Source organism: Triticum dicoccoides, chromosome 7A, assembly GCF_002162155.2.
Source record: "Triticum dicoccoides isolate Atlit2015 ecotype Zavitan chromosome 7A, WEW_v2.0, whole genome shotgun sequence".
Taxonomy (NCBI): Eukaryota; Viridiplantae; Streptophyta; class Magnoliopsida; order Poales; family Poaceae; genus Triticum; species Triticum dicoccoides.
In genome coordinates this window covers 545122-552680 of record NC_041392.1, presented here as the reverse complement: position 1 = coordinate 552680, position 7559 = coordinate 545122, and positions in this window count along the sequence as shown.

Sequence of the window (7559 nt, the reverse complement as noted above, 5' to 3'; positions counted from 1 at the left end):
GAAAAATAGATCAGGGGGTTAAGTGAACCACCCACTTTATTTAGGATAGTAAAATGGATTTTTTTTCTACGTAGTATGGGTGCAGGGTGCCATGCGCGGGCGACGATCGATTGTAGACTGAACTCCGGCTAGACCAGCAAAGCTATGCCAAAAAATTTAGTCATCTTCTTTGCCTAATTTTTTTTGAATCCAAGCCAACAAATCATAATTTAGATGAATGGTGGACCGATTGGCTTGGTGATTTGATGAATTGGGTTATCTGATCAGACCATAGTGATCATGAGGCATAATTTATTTTTCTAGAACAATTTATGAACCATTAAATTTTGGGTTGGTTTTTTTACCCGTTTGTAGACGCCACTGCAAGGTTGAACAAGCAGATCGAGAGGCGCCAGATCTCTACTCGTCTACTTCTATAAGAATGTGAGTTGGTGGTGTTGGTGTGCCTGCCTTTGGGCCATATGTACCGTCTGATCTGTAATCTAAGGCTGAGATTGGGACTGAGATGTGTTGTGCCGAGCCAACCGCCGGGTATCTGGAGGTTTCTCCTTCCCTGGCGAAACAGATTCTTCTAGAATCCCTCTCAATTTTCACGTTGTTGGCCCCTTCCCTCTCTTCCCGCGACCGCCGGAGTTGAGTTGGGCGGAGTTTCATGTCTCTTTAATAGATTGGTTGTAGTTACGGTCTCAATAAAAGCAGATTTGGATTTGATATTTCTCCGGCGTCACTCCTTCCTTCTAGATCTGGCTGTTGGAGAAGGAAACAAGGCGGTAGTTGCTGCCATGTCCAAGTTTGACCTCGACGCGGGCGCGAAAACCCGGTTGGCCATGGGGCACGCGGATTGGGATGACAAGGTCCGGCGGACATGGGCACCGCTCCCTGTTGCTGCGCGCACGCTCTGGTGTTCATATTGTTGTCCTCCATCTTGTCTGGTAGAACGGCTGGTGCGGGACGAAGGAATACGACAGCCTGCTAGCGGGTCGCTCATACAGTACAACACCCCGCCGCCACTGGCAGGGGTGGCGGCGGCACCGCGTACTCCGAGGAGTGGTACTTGAAGTTGTCGCACAGCTGCACACCATGAAGTGCTTGCGAGAGCCAAAATCCCTGGAGGCTGGAGTGGTATATGATCTCCACGAGGTTGTGCTAACGCGACAGTGCCGCCGGTTGCGAACGCGTGCTGCCGGCCGGCTCCTCGTGTCCTTCAGTGGCTTCCGTTGAGGTTGGCTTTGTGGAGCATGTGTATGAGTTGTAGTCTGTAGAGTTAGTCGTGCGTCGGTGCTCACCAGGTTCATCATGTGGCAGGTCTTGGAGCGGTCGACATGTGTACGCTGGGAGCACGACGGAATGGCTATAACATTGGTACTTTCCCATCTCACCTCACCGCCACGTGAGCAAAACCATCATCCGAAACCACCTACCAGAGCATCGGTGGTGATTTTTCTGGTTTTAGAAAGTACACTCCCTCCGTTTCTAAATACAATTTTTTTTAGAGATTTAAATATGGACTACATATAGACGTATTTTAGAGTGTAAATTCACTCATTTTGCTTTGTATATAGCCCATATTAGAATTTTTAAATACACTTGTATTTACGAACGGAGGAAGTACATCCAAATGTAAGAAAGTTACAATTAATCCAATACTAATATTTTTGTACGTACGTATATGTGCACTCAGCCCTTCTATATACATATGATTCGATTTCAGGAGCAGCTGAGCCTGGGCTCCAAATGGAATTTTCAGAACATATTTTACTTATATTTTGTTTCTTTGCCCCATGCAAAATGTACTGCAAGTGTTGTCTATTATTTTTTTCCTTTGCCTAAATATACTACAGAAGCATGTGTTAAACAAAAGCTGATTGGGGTCGCCGCAATTGCCAAATGTCTGTGGGTACGTAGATTTGGGTCCTGTATACCGTACCTGTTGTATCTGTCTATCTATATGTACGTGTATCTTAGGAGACAAGATACCGGTCGCACCCCTTGTACCTATATATATGTGCCTAGTGCACGATCAATCAATCATCGATGCATCAAATCTTTTTCTACATGGTATCTATCGCAAGTCGATTTTTCAGCTTCCGCTAACCCTAGCCGCCGCCTCGGGCTGCCGCCGCCGCCTCCACCTCTCCTCCACACGCGCCCTCCCTCCACCGCTCGCCTCCTTCCCCATGCCGCGCCGCCCCTCCCTGCTGCGCCGCCTACCTCCCGCCGCCGTGCCACTCCTCTTCAGCCGCGCCGCTGCCTCCCTCCCATGATCCCACCACCATGTCGTCCAACGCCTCCACCTACTCCAACCCCTTCGCAGTCGACCCCGCCGAAATCCGCGACATCAACGTCCACGCACGCGTCCCCATCATCCTCGATGCCTCCAACTCCACGTACTTCGCGTGGAAGACGTACTTCACACTAGTAGAAAACAGGGCTATGGTCCAGGCCGGCTCAGCCTATTAGTCCCAGTTCAGTCTAGAACCGGGACTAATGTGAGCATTGGTCCTGGTTCGTGCAGCTAAGGCATTAGTCCCGGTTCACTCGGGCCCTTTAGTCCCGGTTTAAGACATGAACCGGGACTAAAGGGTGCGATGACCTTTAGTCCCGGTTCGTGCCTCAAACTGGGATAGTCCCGGTTCGTGCCTCAAACTGGGACTAAAGATTAGACCTTTAGTCCCTGTTTGAGGCACGAACCGGGACTAATGGGGTTGAGACCTTTAGTCCCGGTTCGTGCCACGAACCGGTACTAAAGGTCCCATTTTCAAACTCTACCCCCCGGTGGATCGCCTTTTCAGTTTTAAAAAAATAAAAGAAAATAATGGAAATGTCAAAAAAAGAAAAGAAAATAAGTTTCTCATGTGATATGTGGTCTAGTTGTTGGGAAAATTTGCAAATGTGAATTTTGACTTTATTTGCAAAATCTCTCTGAAATTTGTAAAAATGGGCATAACTTTTGCATACTAACTCGGATGAAAAAGTTTTTTATATGAAAAATCATCTACTCGAAAAGTTACATCCAAATTTAATGGGGGGAACCCCGTTAAACATTTTCAAAATCCTCAAAAACCTAATAGAAAAAAAGTTACGGGGCTTTTAAGATCTAGAGTGGAAAAAATTGAAAAATATTCAAACAGTGGGCAAACTGTGGTCAAACAATGGTCAAACTAATTATTCTAGAATATTAGTGTTACTAAATAATTATTTTAGTTATTTCAATTTTGGTCAAATCTGGTCAAACCGTGGTCAAACAGTGGTCAAACAATGGTCAAACTAATTATTCAAGAAATATTAGTGTTACTAAATAATTATTGTTTTTTAAAACAATAGTTTCAAACTCAAACAGTGAAATGTGTCACTTCATGCTCAAGCAAAATTTCTGAAAGTTAATAGGATTGACATCTTACTATTGTCAGGAAAACAACAAGTGCAGACTTGGAGCGAAGGAGAATAGAACCCGGAAGTTAAGTGTGCTCAGACTGGGGGAGTGGGAGGATGGGTGACCGTTTGGGAAGTTAGATGATTTGGAATGATGAGGGGTGATTAGAGGATAAATTGAGAAGTGATGAGGGGTGGTGATTACAGACTAGAGGTTAAAATAATTCAGAAGTTTGAAAATAAAAAAAAAATCAAAAGAATTTTTCAAAAAAAAAAATCATAAAATTTCCTTTAGTCCCGGTTGGTGGTGGAGCTCCACGTGGCCGCGCCCTTTAGTCCCGGTTCTAGATTGAACCGGGACTAAAGGGTCAGGGCATTAGTACCGACACTTTAGTCCCGGTTCAGGAACCGGGACTAAAGGCCCTTACGAACCGGGACTATAGGCCCTTTTTCTACCAGTGTCACGCTGCTCTTTCGCGAGAACAATCCCGTGGACCACGTGGATGGCACCGTGGACTCCCGCGCCATGGTGGATGACGCCGAGTGGACCGCGATCGACACTCCCGTTCATACTCCCAAAGTGGACCACTGCTCACATGACTGCTCATCCCGGTAACCTCACGTCTGCCACTCCCGTTCATACTCCCACTTGTATCATCGTTGGTAACGGTTCCTCCCTACCGATTACTCAGTTGGTCATATGTCTTTTCCTTCTACTTCCACTCCTGCGCATATGTCTAATGTTCTTGTGTATCCTAACTTAGTCACCAATCTTGTTTCTGTTCGTCGCCTTGCTCGTGAGAATCCTATAACTGTTGAATTTGACGATATCGGTTTTTCTGTGAAGGACGCCCATACACGGATGGTGCTCCACCGATGTGATAGCCCGGACAAGCTTTACCCAGTGCATCCCTCCGCCGCCGCCGCCACCCGTCGTCCCGCCGCCTTCGCCGCCAGTGTTGATCTTTGGCATGCCCGTCTTGGTCATCCCAACTCCATCGTTATGAGTCAGATTCTTCAGAGTTTTTCCTTCTCATGTAATAAGGTCAATGATCACACTTGTGAGGCTTGCCGTCTTGGCAAGCACGTTCGTATTCCCTTTAGCGAGTCTACAAACATTTCCACCTTTTCGTTTTAGTTATTGCATAGTGATGTTTGGACGTCCCCGGTTGCTAGCAACATGGGCTATTTATACTATCTGGTGATATTGGATGACTTTATTCATTATGTGTGGACCTTCCCTCTCCGTGGCAAGTCCGACGCAATTGCCACACTCGCCGCTTTTTATTCATATGTCACCACACAGTTTGGTCGTCCTATTCTCGCCTTGCAAACTGACTGTTGGAAATATGCCCTAGAGGCAATAATAAATTAGTTATTATTATATTTCCTTGTTCATGATAATCATTTATTATCCATGCTAGAATTGTATTGATAGGAAACTCAGATACATGTGTGGATACATAGACAACACCATGTCCCTAGTAAGCCTCTAGTTGACTAGCTCGTTGATCAATAGATGGTTACGGTTTCCTGACCATGGACATTGGATGTCATTGATAACGGGATCACATCATTAGGAGAATGATGTGATGGACAAAGACCCAATCCTAAGCCTAGCACAAGATCATGTAGTTCGTATGCTAAAGCTTTTCTAGTGTCAAGTATCATTTCCTTAGACCATGAGATTGTGCAACTCCCGGATACCGTAGGAGTGCTTTGGGTGTGCCAAACGTCACAACGTAACTGGGTGGCTATAAAGGTACACTACAGGTATCTCCGAAAGTGTCTGTTGGGTTGGCACAAATCGAGACTGGGATTTGTCACTCCGTGTAAACGGAGAGGTATCTCTGGGCCCACTCGGTAGGACATCATCATAATGTGCACAATGTGATCAAGGAGTTGATCACGGGATGACGAGTAAAGAGACTTGCCGGTAACGAGATTGAACAAGGTATCGGGATACCGACGATCGAATCTCGGGCAAGTATCGTACCGCTAGACAAAGGGAATTGTATACGGGATTGATTAAGTCCTTGACATCGTGGTTCATCCGATGAGATCATCGTGGAACATGTGGGAGACAACATGGGTATCCAGATCCCGCTGTTGGTTATTGATCAGAGAGTCATCTCGGTCATGTCTGCATGGTTCCCGAACCCGTAGGGTCTACACACTTAAGGTTCGGTGACGCTAGGGTTATAGAGATATTAGTATGCGATAACCCGAAAGTTGTTCGGAGTCCCGGATGAGATCCCGGACGTCACGAGGAGTTCCGGAATGGTCCGGAGGTAAAGATTTATATATGGGAAGTCTTGTTTTGGTCGCCGGAAAGGTTTCCGGGAGTGCCGAAAGGGGTCCGGGGGTCCACCTGCCCCGGGGGGCCACATGGGATGTAGGGGTGTGCGCCTTGGCCTATATGGGCCAAGGGCACCAGCCCCAAGAGGCCCATGCGCCAAGAGATAAGGGAAAGGAAGAGTCCTAAAGGGGGAAGGCACCTCCTAGGTGCCTTGGGGAGGATGGACTCCTCCCTGGCCGCACCCTTCCTTGGAGGAAGGGCCAAGGCTGCACCCCCCTCTCCCTTGGCCCTATATATAGTGGGGGGAAGGGAGGGCAACCATACCTAAGCCCTGTCGCCTCCCTCTCCCTCCCATGACACATCTCCCTCCTCCCGCAGCGCTTGGCGAAGCCCTGTTGGAATCCCGCTACTTCCACCACCACGCCGTCGTGTTGCTGGATCTCCATCAACCTCTCCTTCCCCCTTGCTGGATCAAGAAGGAGGAGACGTCGCTGCTCCGTACGTGTGTTGAACGCGGAGCTGCCGTCCGTTCAGCGCTAGGATCATTGATGATTTGGATCACGACGAGTACGACTCCATCAACCCCGTTCTCTTGAACGCTTCCGCGCGCGATCTGCAAGGGTATGTAGATCCACTCCTCCCTCGTTGCTAGATGACTCCATAGATAGATCTTGGTGACACGTAGGAAAATTTTGAATTTATGCTACGTTCCCCAACAGTGGCAACATGAGCTAGGTTTATGCGTAGTTTCTATGCATGAGTAGAACACAAAGTAGTTTTGGGCATTGATTTTGTTCAATATGCTTACCGTTACTAGTCCAATCTTGATTCGGTGGCATTGTGGGATGAAGCGGCCCGGACCGACCTTACACGTACTCTTACGTGAGACTGGTTCCACCGACTGACATGCACTAGTTGCATAAGGTGGCTAGCGGGTGTCTGTCTCTCCCACTTTAGTCGGATCGGATTCGATGAAAAGGGTCCTTATGAAGGGTAAATAGCAATTGGCATATCACGTTGTGGTTTTTGCGTAGGTAAGAAACGTTCTTGCTAGAAACCCATAGCAGCCACGTAAAACATGCAAACAACAATTAGAGGACGTCTAACTTGTTTTTGCAGGGTATGCTATGTGATGAGATATGGCCAAAGGATGTGATGAATGATATATGTGATGTATGAGATGATCATGTTCTTGTAATAGGAATCACGACTTGCATGTCGATGAGTATGACAACCGGCAGGAGCCATAGGCGTTGTCTTAATTTATTTATGACCTGCGTGTCAACATAAACGTCATGTAATTACTTTACTTTATTGCTAACCGTTAGCCATAGTAGTAGAAGTAATAGTTGGCGAGACAACTTCATGAAGACACGATGATGGAGATCATGATGATGGAGATCATGGTGTCATGCCGGTGACGATGATGATCATGGAGCCCCGAAGATGGAGATCAAAAGGAGCAATATGATATTGGCCATATCATGTCACTATTTGATTGCATGTGATGTTCATCATGTTTATACATCTTATTTGCTTAGAACGACGGTAGTAAATAAGATGTCCCTTATTAAAATTTCAAGAAAGTGTTCCCCCTAACTGTGCACCGTTGCGAAAGTTCGTCGTTTCGAAGCACCACGTGATGATCGGGTGTGATAGATTCTTACGTTCGAATACAATGGGTGTTGACGAGCCTAGCATGTACAGACATGGCCTCGGAACACATGCGAAACACTTAGGTTGACTTGACGAGCCTAGCATGTACAGACATGGCCTCGGAACACAAGAGACCGAAAGGTCGAGCATGAGTCGTATGGTAGATACGATCAACATGAAGATGTTCACCGATGATGACTAGTCCGTCTCACGTGATGATCGGACACGGCCT